Here is a 19901-nt window from a genome sequence, read left to right on the forward strand (position 1 = left end):
ATCTATTGAACAGAGAAACCAGATCTTCATGGAAGTCCTTCTGAGTAGAACTGCCAGTGCAGAAACGGGTCCCCATGGCCCCCTAAAGCGCAGCAAGGTGCTCTCAAGCAACTTCCAAGTGCTGGCCCCTTCTGGCCTGTGCAGCTTCAGGTGAGTGAGCAGCAGCCTGGTGCTGCTGGTGCTCATCATGCTGTTCCTGGTTCTGCTGCTGCCGCCTCTGCTGCTGGAGATCCTCTAATGGCAAGAAGGGAAGGAAAAAAAGGCGTCCCATGCTTCTTGTAGATGCCTCTGCTGAGGAAGCGCTGAGTGAGGGTGGCGAGAGGGGCTTCCCAGGAGGTCACATTGGAGAAGTGTGTCAGGCTCCAACCTTCCACAGCTGTGCCTAAGCCTTGAAGAAGTAGCCCCAAGCCTGCAGCAACAAGGTCCTTCAACATACAAGTGCTGGCCCTTTAAATCGCAGCTTTTCCGAATGACCTGCAGCTGGCAGCAAGCAAGCCGGCAAGCTTCACGCCAGGTTTCATCAGTGGGGTTCCCCGCAGGCGTGTTTGATGTGGGGAAAGCCCCAAAATCGCAACGGCCCCTGAAAATCGACTTAAACAAGGTAATAATTGCTCATTAGTGTTCCGACGGCCAGTCCCGCCAGCGGCGGGTGGGACTGAAGTGGGTCGCGGAGAAACGGCGGTCCGATAGTCGGACGGGGCGGGGAATCAGGCGTGTGGGGTCGTGACCACCTTTTTCGGTGATTTTTGGCCCCCGGCCGCCTGAAAAGCCGCCCGACGGCTGGCAGAAAATCGGAGCCCAGGAGTTTGTGCTGCTAATCCATATTATTTCCAGGGTGTAAAGAAAGAAAGAATGACCTTTACACAGTTCCTTTCATGACCTCAGGACATGCCAAAACACTTTTTAAGTGTAGTCACTATTGTAATGAAGGAATCGCAGCAGCCAATTTACGCACAGCAAGCTCCCACAAACAGCAATGTGATAAGGACAATTTTAGTGATTCTGGTTGAGGGATAACTATTGGCCCAGGACACTGGGAAGAACTCCCCTGCTCTTCTTCGAAATAACACCGTGGGATCTTTTACGACCACCTGAGAGGGCAGACGGGGACTCGGTTTAACGTCTCGTCTGAAAGACAGCACACTCCAACAGTGCAGTGCTCCCTCAGTACTGCACTGGGAGTGTCAGCCTGGATTATGTGCTCAGGTCTTTGGAGCGGGGTTTGTACCCACAACCTTCTGACTGGGAGGAGAGAGTGCTACCCATTGAGCCAAGGCTGACATCTAAGAAAGAAAGACATTAAGGACAGCCATTATCAGCTCTATCTTTGTGCACATACCACTGGAGCTAAATGTCAGAAGATAATTAATCTTCAGTAAGATGAAACTAAAAACCCCACAAGACATGCCCTTTTAGCTCGGAGCTGCATTAAATACAGTTAGCCTTTACCGCTGCTAAATCAGTTCAACTCACTAACAGATAGGTTTTATTTTGGAAGAATACTTCATGCTTCCACCGTCACCATGCTCTGCCAAGCTTCAGACCTATTTACAAGCAACCGCACAACTCTTCCCCCAGAGAGAATCAAGCCCGCTTCTGAAAACATCCCTCTCTGAACGGCAGGGTCACGCGAATCACGCAGTCCAAAATAAAGGGATGACATTACACACTGGGCAGCTAAATAAAAGCAGCATTTTACAACTTGCAAGAAGCACTAGCAGACAACATAGTGAGAAATAAATCAACAGCAACGTGACATTTACATCAACTCTCTGGGGTGCAACTTCCTCAAGAGAAGCTAATTGGAGAACTGCTAAAGGCCAGATACTAGAAGACTGACGTGTACACCAGGAATAGAATCTTCCTCCCACCAACCATCCCCTCCCTGCTCCCCAATTAGGGTTTATAAAAAGGACTGACGTTTCCTGGTGTGGTGTACAAGGATTTGCTCCCCATTTATCTCACCAGAGAACTGGACTGATTTATGATGTAGAAGGAACTCGAATGCAGGTGCACAGCCAGCTAATGGTTTTACTTGAGCCTTTTGATGCATAGTTGAATCCTGATCAAGTTCGCCAAGAAATATTATGAGGTGTAAGAAATTGTACAAAGCGCAGATTAAAATAGTAAATTCATAAATCTTTGGGCCATGGCACATTAAATCATCCACACTCCACACCAAACAGCAGAAAATGTTTAATATTACATATTAAAAAATTCCAAGTGGAATTTAGTGCATGGAATGCTGCACAATTTGGATTATTAAGAAATGTCTTCAGCTTAGGCCAGGAATTCTAGACAGCAGGAGTGACCAGGAAGTGGATCAAGCCATTGGAATTTTATGCTTGAAGCAGGCGTGTGTTTATTTGGAATCAACTGTGGAATATCTTTCTGCAGTGGAATTCAACCTGCTGAAAACCTGTGTAAAATATTTCAAAATGAGGCCTCAGCCCTGAAGACATTTTAGTCTACCAGCCTCATTTTCTTTTTTAAGACAGGTTTGATCAATAACATCTCAGGACGCAGCTGAAAGCTCGCCGACATGTGCAGGACTGCTCTGGTGTGCGGATGACACATGGTCCGCTGTTTGGTTTTGCTGTTTCCTGCACTGTGCCCACTCACGTCAGCACATGGTGCGGGAACTGGCTCCAAAAATGACACCCTGCCCTCAATATGTCATCTGTCAGCATTCTGGTTTAGTCTGGAGAGCTGAGGAATCCAATGCCTTGGGAAGTGTCTTTTACCTCAACCAAGGTTTATTGAAGTGAGTGCGATCAACTGAGCCTTTCTTCTTCTTCAGCTCCGGCCCTCCTCTCTTGAAGGTGAGTTCTGATCATGCCATTCAGCAACCAGAGATTCAGCAACTCTCTGGTATCTCACTGTGTTCATATCTGAGCCTCAACAGTGAGTGTCAATGGAGTATCACAATTGAGTTAAATGCTGTCCTAATTTGATCAGGACTGAGAGCCTTTTGGCCATTTCCCCCCTCCTAAAATTAGGAAAGTAAATTGAGACTTTACACTTTGGTCCAGATTTTGGTGGAGCAGGGCATCTCGCAATGTTCCCCGTTAATTAGACTTTTTCCCTCAAATTTTTTTTTGCACTCTAACTTGCTGGAAGTGTGTGTTGAGGGCAATGGGTATCTGGGACCTCAGTGAACGACGGGACCAACTTACAGCCACGTACACCATAAGCGCCCCGCAAGTTCTGGGTTTCCATGTGCACTGCGCATGCGTAAAAACCCGGAACTTGCGATCTGTCAAGTTTCAGCTTGACAGATCCACCGCATCCCGGGAAATGGACATTCGCTGATGGAGAGTTGGGCTATTTGCCCAACTACTGCCCAGCCAATGCCCGTGCAACTCTTACGCCTGGTAAAAGCAAGTGTAGGGCCTTCTTTTACCAGCGTAAGAGTTTAAATACATATTAAAATAAAACATATTAAAAATTATTTAAACATAAAAAACCTTTAAAATTAGTTTTGGTTGTTTTTAGCCCCTTTAAAATGTTTACATTTATTTTTCCAAAATTAAATTTTTGTTTTAAATGTTTAATTAAATTATATTTTTAAATTAATTTTGAACATGTAATGATTTATTTTTATTTAACTGGTGTGTAATTGTGTTTTTTAGGGGATTCCTCTTCACGCTTATGGGGATTCCGTATGTAAATGGAATCTCCATAAGCATAATGGGAATCCCCCTTTGCGATTGGTTGGCCTGGCCACGTGATCCCAGGGACGCTTGCGAACCGCCTGCACCCCAGGATACGTGGGCCTTTACGCAGGCCTACGCCTGCAGGCCCAGGACTACAAGAGTCCGAACCTCCGGGACCATCAGGTAGGTTCGTACTTTTCTTGCGGTTCGGAGGCATTTGCCCGCGGGAAGCCTCCGACTGCAAATTCAGGCCCATTATTTTTAAAGAGGCAAGAGTCGTATTCTATTTTTGTCGCAAGTACACCGCACTTCTTCCTGAATTTGTTTTGCTTATTTTTATTTTTAATTCCTATTCTGAAGAAAGAAAGTAAGAACTTCCATTCACAGTCCACCTTTCTAGTCCTCAGTCCCATAGTGCTTCACAGCCAATGAAAAATTGGGGCTTTTTTTGTTTAAACAACACAGATTATGGGCCGATATAATAGAAGTGTTAAAAACTATGAAAGGATGGGGCAGGGCAGAGAGAAGTAAACTGTTTCCAGTATCTTGAGGGGTCCATAGATACAGGGTTAAATGTAAGAGATTTAAAACAGAACAAGCAGAACTTTTTTACACAGAGTTGTGAAACTGTGGAATTCACTGCTAGGGTTGAAGGTTTTGGCAGAAACTATGTCAACATTCACGATTAGATTGGATCGGTGGCTGAAGAAAAAGGGATGATGGGATATGGGAACAGGGTGGGTAAATGTGTTTAGAACTATTTGCTCTCGTGGAGGGTAAACTCCAGTATGGACTGGTGAGATCGAATGGCCTGTTTCCGTGCTGTAACTTCTATGTATTTACATGCGTATTGAATTACTTTTGAAGTGAAGTCACTAGGCTGGATTCTGCCAGCCCTGGGGAGGCGGGTATGGAGGCGGGACTGCCGGGAAAATGGCAGAATCCCAGGATTCCCGTGCCATCTTCCCAGGAGGCGGGTAGCCGACCCGTGCCGGGTCCCGTCTCCTGGAGGCGGAAAGGGGATTAGTGCCAATTAACTGCCTGTTAACAGGTAGTTAACAGGCAGTTAAGAGAATTATCCCCATTTGTCCGCCAGAGGCACAGGCTTCCCGACGTTGGGAAACTCTGCTAGGGTCAGCGAGGCGAGCAATGGGTCTGCGGGGGTCGGAGGGGTGCAAAATGTGCTGTGGAGTTAAGTGATTGGGCAAGTGTGGAGAGGTAAGTATGTGAGGCGAGTGGAAAGTGATAGAAAATGTTTACTTACCTTTGTTTCTTCCTGCAGGCTTCAAAGTTGGGGATGCGGAGACTCTCGCATCTCACTGGCAGAGATGACAGAATGGCTGCTGCATTCTCCAATGCAACAACCATCTAATTTCTGCTCACACAAGAGGTTTGATGAGTCTTGAATACAAGGACTCATCAAACAACAGAGAATGTCAGTGTTTCACAGCTTCACAGAGCTGTCAAATGATGACAACTTATCTGTCAAATATTTTTGACGGATGAAATGTCATACGCTGATGTTCTCTGTCACCGGCTACCCCTTAATTGGCCTGCTAAGTCCGCTGGGTGGACTTAACAAGGTCAATCAAGGGAAAATAGTGTGGGTTGGCCACAAGTCGATGGAGGCAGGACTAAAACTTTACAAGCAGCAGTCCCATCTCCAACGCGCCCCCATTGACAAAATCCAGCCCACTGTGTTAAAATAAGACATGGAAATATGAACCAGAAGATATTTGTTAAAAGATAAACTAATAAGCATTTTACAGTACTTCATTTTCCGATGCCGTAAAGTAGCTAAAGTTAATCAGACCCATTGCATTATGCATGTGCTTTGGAACTGTGTGAAAGTCAGTCCTTTTGAACTATGCAAATTTCAGCAGACAGTTGGCCTGCAGATCCACTGCAACGCTTTTAGTTAGAGAACGGAAGAGAAAACATTTATGGAATTACACTTAAGCCGCATAAAATAAATACGTCACCAGATTCTGCATTCATGGAGCTGGGATCTGCACTCTGCTCTTCCAGCACTCCCAGTTGTTTTTGTTCCCAATTCCTTACAAATCTGCAACCCATTATGCTACTAAAAATAGAAAATTTTAAATGAGAAAAAAGGCATTGTCCTTAAGCTAAGAATGCCCTGAAGATTCCATTGAAAGACATTGATCAAAATATTTAATAAAACCGCAACTGCATAGAGAAAAATTTACATCTTAAGAATAAGCTGAACTGTTTTTATTGCATTTTATTTCTCCATTTAGTCTGCAATGTCCTTTTTTTGTTACCATTTTTAGGTATTTATTTCTCATCTCAGAGAGTTGTCACCCTGACTAGTTATTTACCACCCTGGCTATTTATTCACCACCCTGACTAGTTTTTCAAATCGTCACTGGTTGCCGGTTGATAGTGTTAACCAGCAATACAGTAATTTTTTTTTTACATTGCCTTCCACTGTTCAGCACCATTCGAGACTCGTCAGATACTGACGCAGTCCGTGTCCATATGCAGCAAGACCTGGACAACATTCAGACTTGGGCTGACAAGTGGCAAGTAACATTCGCACCACACAAGTGCCAGGCAATGACCATCTCCAACAAGCGAGACTCTAACCATCTCCCCTTGACATTCAATGGCATTACCATCGCTGAATCCCCCACTATCAACATCCTGGGGGTTACCATTGATCAGAAACTGAACTGGACCAGCCATATAAATACTGTGGCTACAAGAGCAGGCCAGAGGCTGGGAATTCTGCGGCGAGTGTCTCACCTCCTGACTCCCCAAAGCCTTTCCACCATCTACAAGGCACAAGTCAGGAGTGTGATGGAATACTCTCCACTTGCCTGGATGACTGCAGCTCCAACAACACTCAAGAAGCTCGACACCATTCAGGATAAAGTAGCCCGCTTGATTGGCACTCCATCCACCACCTTCAACATTCACTCCCTCCACCACCGGTGCATTGTGGCTGCAGTGTGTACCATCTACAAGATGCACTGCAGCAACTCGCCAAAGCTCCTTCAACAGCACCTTCCAAACCCGCGACCTCTACCACTTAGAAAGACAAGGGCAGCAGACGCATGGGAACATCACCACCTACAAGTTCCCCTCCAAGCCACACACCATCCGGACTTGGACCTGTATTGCCGTTCCTTCACTGTCGCTGGGCCAAAATCCTGGAACTCCCTTCCTAACAGCATTGTGGGTGTACCTACACCATATGGACTGCAGCGGTTCAAGAAGGCGGCTCAGCACCATCTTCTCGAGGGCAATTAGGGATGGGCACTAAATGCAGGCCTAGCCAGCGACGCCCACATCCCATCAATGAATAAAAAAACAAAAACCGTGCTATATTAAAAAAATGGTCACAGCATTACTGATTAAAACGAAGGATATTGGGAAAGAGCGGGTGGAGTGGGACTAACTGGATTGCTCTTCGAAAGAGCCGGCGCAGACTCGATGGGCCGAATGGCCTCCTTCTGTGCTGTACTATTCTATGAGTCTATGATCAACTAGCAACCAGTGGCAAATGCTACAATTCTGCTGGGCCAGTGAGAAACTGGCCAGGTGCCAATTGTATCCTTTCACTCCCCAATCTACCATCTTCCTATAAAAAGGGATAAACAAGTAATCTGTTTACAGTGTTGGTGGCACTCTCACCTCTGTGTCAGAAGGTTGTGGGTTCAAGTCCCACTCCAGAGACTTGAGCACAAAATCCAGACTGACACTCCCAGTGCAGTACTGAGGGAGTGCTCCACTGTCGGAGGTGCCGTCTTTCAGACGAGACGTTAAACTGAGGCCCCGTCTGCCCTCTCAGGTGGACGTAAAAGATTGCAAGGCACTATTTCGAAAAAGAGCAGGGGAGTCCTAACTAATATTTATCCCTCAAATAACATCACTGAAAGAAATTACCTGGTCATTATCTCATTGCTGTTTGTGGGAGCTTGCTGTGCGCCAATTGGTTGCCGCATTTCCTACATTACAACAGTGACTACACTTCAAAAGTACTTCATTGGCTGTAAAGTACTTTGGGACGTCCTGAGGTCATGAAAGGTGCTATATAAATGCAAGTCTTGCTTTCTTTCTTCTTTGCAAAGTTCTCCAAGTTTATGGGATGTCCATACACATAAAAAGTCAACTCTTTCCAGTTGTGCTTGCCCTTACGGAGTTGCCTAAGTTAATGTATACAGCACGTTACTTTCTGAAAGTACTTCCACCAGCTTTGGTTGACATTATTATCATTCCTGAGCATGCTTCTGAAGAGTGGCCTCTCTCAGCTACTGTAATCCATCTCTTCTGATCCACAGCCAATACTCCTGTCTCGTCTGGTGTCGTCTGGCACTTTTCAAATCCGTATTGATACCAGTGAACCACATCCAACGTTTTCATCTCAAGCAATTCCCCTTTTGGCATCAAACCAACATTCCCTTAAGCAGGAAGCTGACAGGCATCCAGTCAGAATATATGGCCAAAGTCAAATGGTTGAAATCTCTTCAGACGTCTTCGCAGACAGTTTTTCATCCTGTTCTAACTTCACCGTTGCCTATTCTAGCAGATTTATTATTCTCTATTACTCTAACAGTAACCAGGAAGCCTCTGTCAAAGCGTGGCTTTAAACCTGATGATCGTCTAGCCTTGCTTGCGAGCCACGCACCAGAAGGGGTTAACAACTCTCTACTGGGACACAACTGTTACACGGCATTGTTTACTGAAATCATACTACATTCAGTAATTATCGTTGGCAAATCTTTTCACGGAACGATGACTGCTGGTTTCCTGCAATGTCGGATAATGAGCTGCTGACAAGCTATTCTGTAAACGCCTCACACAAGTTGGTAGGATGGTAATCATTGTTGTAGCGTGCATATGTGACAGGGTCAGATATGGATTAGGCTGGCTCGATGTTGCTGGTGCCATGTGGACATGACCTAGGGTTGCCAACTCTGGTTTGACATATTCCTGGAGGCTTCGTCACCCGCCTCCAACTGACCCGCCCCCACTCCCCCCCGCTCTTTCCACAGAGCCCAGCAAACTTTCCCTTTTCAACTATTTATCCAATTCCCTTTTGAAAGTTACGTCTGAATCTGCTTCCACCGTCCTTTCAGGCAGTGCATTCCAGATCATCACAACTCGCTGAGTAAACAATTCACTTCACGTCAATGAGCAATATTTGAGTCTTATCTAGACTCTTCCTCACATGGAAATAAAAATAAGATGTTTTTTTTTCAAATGATGCAGATCAAAAAGGAATGATGTCAAGATAAACTCTGCAAATGAATATTTTCATACTGTATTTGACATAAAATAACCACAGTGTATTATACTCATTTTTATAGCTTTTTATATATTAAATAATAAGGGATGTTTCCACCTGTGGGAGGAGTCCAAAACTAGACGCCATAAATATAAGATAGTCACTAATCAACCCAATAAGGAATTCAGGAGAAACTTCTTTACTCAGAGAATGGTGAGAATGTGGAACTCGCTACCACATGGAGTGGTTGAGGTGAAGAGCATAGATGTATTTAAGGGAATGCTAGATAAGTACATGAGGGAGAATGGAATAGATGGATATGTTGATAGGGTGAGATAAAGTAGGGCAGGAGGAGGCTCGTGTGGGGTACATAGAAACATAGAAACATAGAAGATAGGAGCAGGAGTAGGCCATTCGGCCCCTCGAGCCTCCTCCGCCATTCAATGTGATCATGGCTGATCATCCAAATTCAGTACCCGGTCCCTGCTTTCTCCCCATACCCCTTGATCCCTTTAGCCTTAAGAAATATATCCAACTCCTTCTTGAATATATTTAATGTATTGGCCTCTACTGCCTTCTGTGATAGAGAATTCCACAGGTTCACCACTCTCTGGGTGAAGAAATTCCTCCTCATTTCTGTACTAAATGGCCTACCCCTTATCCTTAGACTGTGACCCCTGGTTCTGGACTCCCCGACCATCGGGAACATCCTTCCTGCATCTAGTCTGTCCAGTCCTGTCAGAATTTTATAAGTTTCAATGAGATCCCCTCCCATTCTTCTAAATTCCAGCGAGTACAAGCCCAATCGACCCAATGTCTCCTCATACGTCATTCCTGCCATCCCAGGTATCAGCCTGGCGAATCTTCGCTGAACTCCTTCCGTGGCAAGAACACCCTTCCTCAGATAAGGCGACCAAAACTGCACACAATACTCAAGATGTAGTCTCACCAAGGCCCTGTACAACTGCAGCAAGACATCCTTGTTCCTGTACTCAAACCCTCTCGCTACGAAGGCCAACATGCCATTTGCCTTCTTAACCGTCTGCTGCACCTGCATGCTTACCTTCAGCGACTGGTGCACAAGGACACCCAGGTCTCGTTGCACTTCCCCTTCTCCCAATCTATTGCCATTCAGATAATAATCTGCCTTCCTGTTTTTGCCACCAAAGTGGATAACCTCGCATTTATCCACGTTATATTGCATCTGCCATGCTTTTGCCCAATCACCCAACCTGTCCAAATCATCCTGGAGTTTCTCGGCATCCTCCTCACAGCAGACATGCCCACCCAGCTTTGTGTCATCTGCAAATGTGGAGATATTACATCTAGTTCCCTTGTCTAGATCATTAATATATATTGTGAATAGCTGGGGTCCAAGGACCGATCCCTGTGGTACCCCACTAGTCACTGCCTGCCACTCGGAAAAAGACCCGTTTATTCTAACTCTTTGCTTTCTGTCTGCCAACCAGTTCTCTATCCAAGTCAATACCTTGCCCCCAATCCCATGTGCCTTAACTTTACACGCTAATCTCTTATGCAGGACCTTATCGAAAGCCTTCTGATAGTCCAAATACACCACAGCCACTGGTTCTCCCTTATCTATTTTACCAGTTACATCCTCAAAAAATTCCAGTAGATTAGTCAAGCACGATTTACCTTTTGTAAATCCATGTTGAATTTGTCCGATCCTGTCACTGTTTTCCAAGTGCTCTGCTATTACATTTTTTGTAATGGACTCTAGCATTTTCCCCACTACCGATGTCAGGCTTCCCGGTCTGTAATTCCCCGTTTTCTCTCTACCACCTTTTTTGAATAGTGGGGTAACATTAGCTACCCTCCAATTCATGGGTACTGTTCCAGATTCCATCGAATGCTGGAAGATGATCAGCAAAGCATCAACTATTTCTAGGGCCACTTCCCTAGGATGTAGATTATCAGGCCCTGGGGATTTATCGGCCTTCAATCCCATCAATTTCCCTAGCACCATTTCCCTACAAATACTGATTTCTTTCAGTTCCTCCCTTTCATCAGACCCTATGTTCCCCGACATCTCTGGGAGGTTATTTGTGTTCTCCTTTGTGAAGACAGAACCAAAATATGTATTTAATTGGTCTGCCATTTCTTTGTTCCCCATTATTAAATTCCCCTGATTCTGACTGCAAGGGACCTACGCTTGACTTCACCAATCTTTTTCTCTTCACATATCTATAGAAGCTTTTACAGTCTGTTTTTATGTTCCCTGAAAGCTTACTCTCATACTCTATTTTCCCCCTCTTAATTAATCCCTTTGTCCTCCTTTGCTGAATCCTAAACTGCTCCCAATCCTCAGGTTTGCTGCTTTCTCTGGCCAATTTTTATGTCTTCTCCTGGGATCTTATGCTATCCCTAATTTCCCTTGTTAACCACGGTTGAGTCACCTTTTTTGTTTTATTTTTATGCCAAACTGGGATGAACAAATTCTGTAGTTCATCCATGCGGTCTTTGAATATTTGCCATTGCCTATCCACCGTCAACCCTTTGAGTGACATTCCCCAATTAATCCTACCCAACTCGCGCCTCAGACCATCGTAGTTTCCTTTATTTAAATTTAGGACCCTAGTCTCTGAGTCGACTGGTTCATTCTCCATCTTAATGAAGAATTCGATCATATTATGATCACTCCGACCCAAGGGGCCTCGTACAACAAGATTGCTAATTAATCCTTTCTCATTACATAATACCCAGTCTAAGATGGCCTGATCTCTGGTTGGTTCCTCAACATATTGGTCCAGGAAACCATCCCTTAAACACTCCAGGAATTCCTCCTCCACAGTATTGTTACTAATTTGGTGAGCCCAATCTATATGTAGGTTAAAGTCACCCATGATGACTGCTATGCCCTTATTGTACGCTTCTCTAATTTCCCTTTTAATGCCGTCCCCAACCTCCGCATTACTGTTTGGAGGTCTCTATACCACTCCCACTAACGTTTTCTGCCCCTTGGTATTTCTCAGTTCTACCCATACAGATTCCACATCATCAGAGCTAATATTCTTCCTTACAATTGTGTTAATCCCTTCCTTAACCAGCAATGCTACCCCATCTCCCTTTCCTTTTTGCCTATCTTTCCTGAATATTGAATACCCCTGGATGTTGAGTTCCCAGCCTTGGCCACCCTGGAGCCATGTTTCCGTAATCCCAATCAAATCATATTCGTTTATCTCTATTTGCGCAGCTAATTCATCCACCTTATTATGAATGCTCCTCACATTAAGACACAAAGGCCTAGAAATTCGGTGGGCTGTGCCACCAGTTAGCGCCTAAAGAGGGCACTCAGTGGCTTTAGTGCCACTGGCCACGCCTCCCGCGATATTTAGCGGGGCGCTAATGGCAGCGTTAGCCTGTAGCGCTGCGCCACCACCGATGATGTCATCGGTGTGCGCAGCGCCCCGCTACTGCCCCGATCGCGATATTTGGTAGCGCCCGCCTCTGTAATGCCATTCACAAATCGCGCCTGGTTCACGGGGCCTACCTGTGGCGGTAGTGGCGCAAATTAAGGTGGAGGTGCGGGGCGGCCATTTTTTTCATTGGCCGGCTGCCAGCACCTCCGTCCCCAGCCTCCTGATTCCCCCACCCTGGGCAGTGCCGGCTGTGTCCCGAGAGCCCGGCACTTCTCTCGGTGCTCGGCTCTTTTGCCGGCACTCGCGATCGGTCATCGCGCTGGTGCAGGCCCCTCCCCCTTAAGAAGTGGAGGAAGGCCTGCAGTACCGCAGCGCGCCGCACCGCAGCGTGTGGCGCTGCGGCACATTGCGCTGTGATATTCAGTTTCAGCGCCCCAAGAGGGACGCGGGGCACCTCGAGCAGCGCCCCGCGTCCCTCTTGGGGCGCTCAAGCTGAATTTCCGGCGGACGCAACGGCTCCGATCGCAGCGGTAATTCCAGCACCCAGGCGAGCTTGGTGCCCCATTTGGGCCTCCACCGAGTTTCTAGGCCAAAGCCTTCAGGCTTGTTTTTTTAATGCTCTTACACCTATTAGAATTATTATTTACTGAGACCATGTTTGATTTAAACCATTGATTTCTCTGACTGCCACTTTTGTTTTTCTCCTTCCTATCTTTTGCTATTATCCTTGTTTCCCTTTCCTCTGTCCCCTTGCTCAGGTTCCCAACCCCCTGCCATTTTAGTTTAAACCCTCCCCCAGAGCACTAGCAAACACTCCCCCTAGGACATCGGTCCCGGCCCTGCCCAGGTGCAAACCGTCCGGTTTGAACTGGTCCCACCTCCCCCAGAACCGGTTCCAATGTCTCAGGAATTTGAATCCCTCCCCCTTGCACCATTCCTCTAGCCATGTATTCATCTGAAATATCCTTCTATTTCTACTCTGACTAGCACGTGGCACTGGTAGCAATCCTGAGATTGCTACCTTTGAGGTCCTATTTTTTAATTTACCTCCTAACTCCCTATATTCCGCTTTTAGGGCCTCATCCCGCTTTTTACCTATGTCGTTGGTACCTATATGTACCACGACAACTGGCTGTTCACCCTCCCCTTCCAAGATGTTCTGCAGCTGCTCTGAGACATCCTTGACCCTTGCACCAGGGAGGTAACACACCATCCTGGAGTCTCGTTTGCAGCCGCAGAAATGCCTATCTATTCCCCTTACAGTAGAATCCCCTATTACTATAGCTCTCCCCCTCTTTTTCCTCTTTTCTTTTCCAAACCTCCTGGGGTCCTGGCCCAAATCTTTGGGCCTTGTTTTCTCCCTTCCCCCAACATTTTCTGCCCTGATTAAAGTCATCCTGGGAACGTTGCCCTCTGAGGGGCCCGGCACTCCAGGCCCCTCACCAGCAAACCCATCACCAACTTTTTACAAACTCACTCCAACTCCCTGCAGTAATCAAGCACCCAGCAGCACCTGCTCACTCCTAGCCCCTTCCACCTAGAGAGCGCCACCAACTGAGCCACAGCTGACACCTCACAGGGAAAGTTTGACAAACCTTCTCCTTTTTTCCGAAAGGCAGGTGAGAATATTTAGGGTAAATTGAGCTCCCAGACGGGAGCATGGGTCAGAGAATCGATGCTACAGTGTTGTAGCCCTACTTCTAATCTAGCTGACATTTTCATGCTCCCAGCAGCACAGGAACCATTCTGTTCCAAGAAGTATTTGATCACCCCTATCTAGACTTACGTCTATAAAAATATTCCTTTTCATTCCTGACCACAGGCCTGTCCAGCTCTTGAAGCAGCTAATCCATGCAAAGGTAGTACTTTTGCCAGGCAGCGATCCCACATATCTATTATACTGCTTGCAAAACTGAGGCTAGGCATGGGTATTAATATAATTCACCTTTAGTCTTGCTCCATCAGTTAGTGGAGGTATCCTCAATTTGGCACAGCAGCATTGAAATGCATCTCATAGCATTACATAGAATTTTACAGCACAGAAAAAGGCCATTCAGTCCAACAGGTCCATGCTGGTGGTTCAGCGCGAGGATAAGGAGATACGAGCTTGGGACATTACCCAAGCGGTACATGAGGACTTCGGTGAGGGAAGCTGCTTTGCCATGCCAACAAAAGCTGAATGTTGGGTTTGAGGTGACGGTCAGTGGCCGAGAGGAGGTGGAAAGACTTTAACTGAGCTTGAAGGTTGGAGATAAGCCCTTGGAGGTATCTCTGCTATATTCTGAAGAGGTGGTGGTCTCATTCTTAAACCTGCTAGTTTATATTGAAGACAACGTGCTAATAAAAAAGTTGGAGTCGTGGTACATTAAAATTTGCTCGGCAATAAAGAGGAGATACTATCCAGGAACGCGGGTAGCAGATGAAACCAGTTACGTAAAGGTGCGTTTCCCAGAGGGGTTGAAATCATTGCCATATAGCATGAAATTCGAGACAATGGAAGGGGTGCAGTACTTCCAGGTACTGCATGATAACCAGGTGAAGGTTTGTTATTATTGTCTTGGACACGACCATCTTGTAAGAAGCTGTCCAGACTTGTACTGTTATAACTGCGGCGAGTCAGGACATATCACTCGGAGCTGCAAAGCAGAGAGTTGTGGGGTGTGTCACAAAGGCCCCACACTCTGTGAGTGTGAGGCAGAAGGAAGCCCCTTGAGTGACGAGGAGATGGGAGAAGGAGAAGGAGCAGGAGGTGTGAGTGGAGCGCCTGGAGGAGCGGAGCAGTCGGAGGACACAGCTGGTGAATGGAAGGAGGAAAGAGCGCAGGAAGAGGCAGAAAATTGTGGAGCAGAGCACAGGATGGAGATGGTGGAAAACACACCAAGTATGGTGGAAAAGGACAAAGGCCGCACAGGGCAGCACGGGTCGAGGGCAGAGTCAAGCCATAATATGGCTCGACTCTCCCTAAAGAATCTGGTGTCCGTGGGGGGAGAGGAAGTGGGAGGGGGAGCGGGGGGAGTGTAAGTACTCCAAAAAATGACGGGGAGTCGGACATCTCAGAGTGCCGGAGGGGGCAAGACAAGGAGAGGGTGCAAGGGGCAGGAGCCTTAAAGGGGCAGCAGGAGCAGGATGGGAGTGGGGAGGCAAAGACGCCAGAAGGGAGCAAGATAGGTGCAGGTGCGCCATTGTCCCAGGGAGAGAAGAAACGGGGAGCAAGGGTCAGCGGTGGAGATGAGACCGAAGGGAGTGGAGTTGGAGAAACCGTGATAGCAGGAGGACTCTCTTAGGGAGATTATGGGGGCAATTTTGCCAGCCCTGCGGAGGCGGGTACAGAGGCGGGACTGCTGGGAAAATGGCAGAATTTGGGGGCGTGTGGCAAACCCACCCCCAACCCGCCTCCGTGCCATCTTCCCAGGAGGCGGGTAGCCGTCCCGCGCCGGGTCCCGTCTCCTTGGAGGCAGGAAGGGATTAAAGCCTATTAACTGCCTGTTACAGGTAGTTAACAGGCAGAAAATAGGATTATCCCTTTTTTGCCCTCACAAGTGCGGGCTTCCCAAAGGCTCCAAAACCCGTCAGCTCAGCTCAGCGAGTACTGGGTCTGCGGGGGTCGGGGGGGGTGCAAAAGTGTGGTGTGAAGGTAAGTGATGGGTGCAAGAGTATAGAGGTGAGTATCTGAGGTAAGTCCTAAGTGTTTTTAAAAGTGTACTTACCTTTGTTTCTTCCTGCAGGCTTCAGTCGGTTTCTATACAAAGAGTCTCGCACCCTCCGTGATGTAGATGCGAGATGGCCATTGCATTCTCAGATGCAACAGCCATCTCATTTCTGTAAAAGAAAGAAGGTTGATGAGGTCTTGTATGCAAGACCTCATCAAACTGCAGAGAATGTCAGTGTTTGACAGCTTCACAGAGCTGTCAAACGATGACAATTCATCTGTCAAAAATTTTTGACAGATGAAACATCATATGTTGACGTGCTCTGCAACCGGCTTTCCCTTGATTGGCCTGCTAAGCCTGCTGGGTGGGCTTAACAAGGTCAATCAAGGGATAATAGCATGGGTTGGCCACAAATCGATGGAGGCGGGACATCGACCCGACAAGCAGCTGTCCCGCCTCCAATACACCCCCAGTCACAAAATCACCCCCTATCTGATGAGGAGCAGGGACGGGAGGTTCCAGAAGAGCTCGACAGTGAGGAGTCAGAGGGGGACAGAGACATGAAAGTGGGGGGTGGGGTGGCATCATGTGGAAAGGCAAAGGTTAGTGAGGGGCAGAAGGAGAGAGAAGGGGCAGCTCCTTGGCCCAAACCTAATGTAAGGAAGAGGCTGAAACTGCAGGGAAGGCTCAAACAGGACGTGAAAAAGAGCCGGAGGCTACAGGAGAACGCAACAGCTGCCCAAAAGGTTGGGAAGGAGCATGAGTGGCGGGAAGGGCCGGAGATTAAATGATGGGTGGATTATCAGGTACCCTTCCCTTATTCAGAGCCATGATTACTGATCAATTTTTAAAGTACAATAGATTAGTATATGTTATGGGAGACAAATTAAACTTCAGGTTTTGATGTTAATATGTGGTGGAGGAATGGCTGTGAAGAGCGGCGGAATGGATTTGTATGATACAATGGAATGATCACGATGCTGTAAAGGTTTTTTGTTCAATAAATAATGTATTAAAAAAAAGTGGGTAACACCCTCGCCTCTGAGTCAGAAGGTTGTGGGTTCTAGTTCCATTCCTTGATACTTGTGAACATAATCTAAGCTGGTGCTTCAGTGCAGTACTGAGCGACTGTTGCGCTATCGGATGAGACGTTAAACCGAGGCCTTCTCTGCCCTCTGAAGTGGACTTAAAAGATCCGAGGGCACTATTCGAAGAAGAGCAGGTGAGTTCTCCCGGTGTCCTGGCCAACATTGATCCCTCAAGCAACACCTAAAATGAACAATCTGGTCATTTATTTCATTGCTGTTTGTGAGACCTTGCTGTGCACAAATTAGCTGCTACATTACAACAGTGACTACACTTCAAAAGTACTTCAATGACTATAAAGCACTTTGGGACATCCTGAAGCCATGAAAGGTGTGATAGTAATGCAAGTTAGTTCTTTCCTTTTTTTTCATTCTGCTAGTTAAAAAGCTAGTGGAGTCCATGATAGAGCAGATTGTACATGACCTTTGGATGTGCTGCAAGGTCTACTTTTTCCATGCTTTATGTTCTTATGTTTAACATTAAAATCCTGGTATTATTTGTCTGTCTTTTTGTGCAGGTGTTCAATGTATGAAACAACCCAGCTGGTTAGTTAGTGCAAGAAATGGCTCTAAAAACCTCCCCCGCCGCACTGCTGCCACTATAAGATGCCATTAAACACGTCAATGCTACGCCTAATCCAAATAAATCAAGACACCGACCTAATTTATTGTGTATCTAACACTATCTTTAACAGGACACTTAATGGATTCGAGTTTTTTCAATTCTTCTGACTGATATAAACACAGCATCTGAACAGTCGGTTCTGCTCTGTCTCACTCAATATCCTGAAAGATATTCCAGGATCTGAAATATGTTTCAAGCCCCACGGACTTTATAAATCCATTAACCAACTCCAGCTGTGAGCTCTCTTCACCCCACTGTTTCTTTTCTTTTTGTGGACCGGATGCCATTTTATATCAGTAGAGAGTTCACCTGACGGACTCTCATAAGACAAGCCCCAATCACACGAGTGTATAATTATGTGACGGTGTATAATGATAATAATTGAAAGAGCTCTCCAATTAGTCCCACTCCCCCTGCTCTTTCCCCATAGCCCAGCAAATTTTTCCCCATTCAAGTATTCATCCAATTCCCTTTTGAAAGTTACTATTGAATCTGCTTCCACCGCCCTTTCAGGTAGTGCATTCCAGATCATCACAACTCGCTGTGTAAAATAATTCTCCTCATTTCCCCCCTGGTTCTTTTGCCAATTACCTTAAATCTGTGTCCTCTGGTTACTGACCCTCCTGCCAGTGGAAACAGTTTCTCCTTATTTACTCGATCAAAACCCAAGATGCTGCCATTTTCAGAAGCATTGTGCAAATTGCATTTCAAAGCAGATTTGCAATATTTCCCTCATTACCATTCAAAGCTCGGCAAAGCACCTCACTGTGTCCAATCGCATTTATATTGTTTGAAATCATAAATCAGGTCACATTTAACAGATTCACTATCACCAGTTCATCCTCAGTGTGCACGGGAAGATATTCCCTCCACCTTATTTGTCAAAGGGCAGACATTGGAACAGAAAAATGTGTTCTGTTTAACAGTGGTTTTCCTCAGCTGAAGTAAACTCCTCTCCAACTCAATTGTTCCTACTCTGTATTGTGCAGATGGACCTGGGTTACAGTCAGGCTATTGGTTTCCTGCCTTTGTAACTAACTTCTGTTTCTGTGTCTATTCTTATACCTTGGACTTAAACCACTAATTCAAAGTCAACTACTGGAATAGAATGAGAGATGAAAAGTGTCTTTGATAAGATTATTGAGTTACTTTGCAAAAATAAAAGAAGTTTTATATTTAGATGGAGGTTGTCCCACTTATTGGCATATTGCTTTGTTACATTATCAAATGGAATCGGTTCCACTAATATTTCATGTTAGGAAATCTCTATTAACTGCACAGCTATTATTACCAGAAACCTCCTCCAGGTCCAGAATTTAAGGAAAGTATTATAAATAATTTTGTTGACATTGTGGGAGCTGTCTGAGCAGAAGTGACAAGTCACTCAACTTCAAAACCTGAAGCAACTTTGAGTTGCAAACAGCACTTTCGATAATAGGAAATGGCTGTCAAGTATTTAAGCCATAGGGTTCTGATGATATTATAAACTATTCAAGCTTTAGGCCTGGGGTTTATGCCATCAGAACCCTTTGCTTCAATCATCGACTTTTATTTCCCTGCCAGCCTCTTGTGTTGACCTCCACTTTCCGTCCATCCTTCCCTCTGCCAAACGCACTGACTCCTGCAGGAGCTTGGGTCCACAGGCATTTGACACCCTCAGTGCCTTGGCCAAATGGGCGTTCTTCACACGTCAACCTGGGCCGTGATTGTTGGCAGACTATTCCACCGAGCGAGGCGGCGCACCGCGGCCAAGTCCAATCACCCAAGTTGGCTCACCGATGCAATCTCCACCAGAGGTCACTGGATAGCGGTGAGGCATAGAAAAGCCTTGGCTAATGCTAACTTCTCTTAGTCCGGGGGCTCTGACCCCAATTGTAATGCCCCAGTGAGGTAGCCAGCTGTGGATTTTGGAGGGTTTTATTGCTGCACTTTGCTATGGAATGCTGGCAACTTTCTAAAACAGGGCGTTAAGGTCAATCTGAACTTTTCTACCACTAGCCTGGCTGCCATCAATGAACTCGGCACAGCCTGGGAATCAGAAGCTGGGACCTTCCTTCTCTCTTTGGCTGAGTTCAGCACCAGGAAGGGCTCCTTATCAGCTGAGCCATGAGTGAGAGAGCAGCCAGCCATCATTTACTCTACAGAAAATACTGGAGATACTCAGCAGGTCAGGCAGCTTCTGTGAAGAGAGAAACAGAGTTAACGTTTCAGGTCGATGACCTTTCGTCAGAACTGGAAAAAAGCAGGAAAT

General features: G+C 46.2%; 1 protein-coding gene across 3 annotated transcripts in view; it reads right to left on the reverse strand.

Annotated features, from left to right (window-relative positions):
* palm2akap2 (PALM2 and AKAP2 fusion) overlaps positions 1-19901 on the reverse strand; it is a 391333-nt gene that overhangs the window by 148788 nt on the left and 222644 nt on the right. The window lies entirely within an intron of this gene.

This window comes from Somniosus microcephalus, chromosome 1 (assembly GCF_052327205.1).
Source record: "Somniosus microcephalus isolate GS21.2 chromosome 1, FLI_Smic_1.0, whole genome shotgun sequence".
NCBI classification, from domain to species: Eukaryota; Metazoa; Chordata; class Chondrichthyes; order Squaliformes; family Somniosidae; genus Somniosus; species Somniosus microcephalus.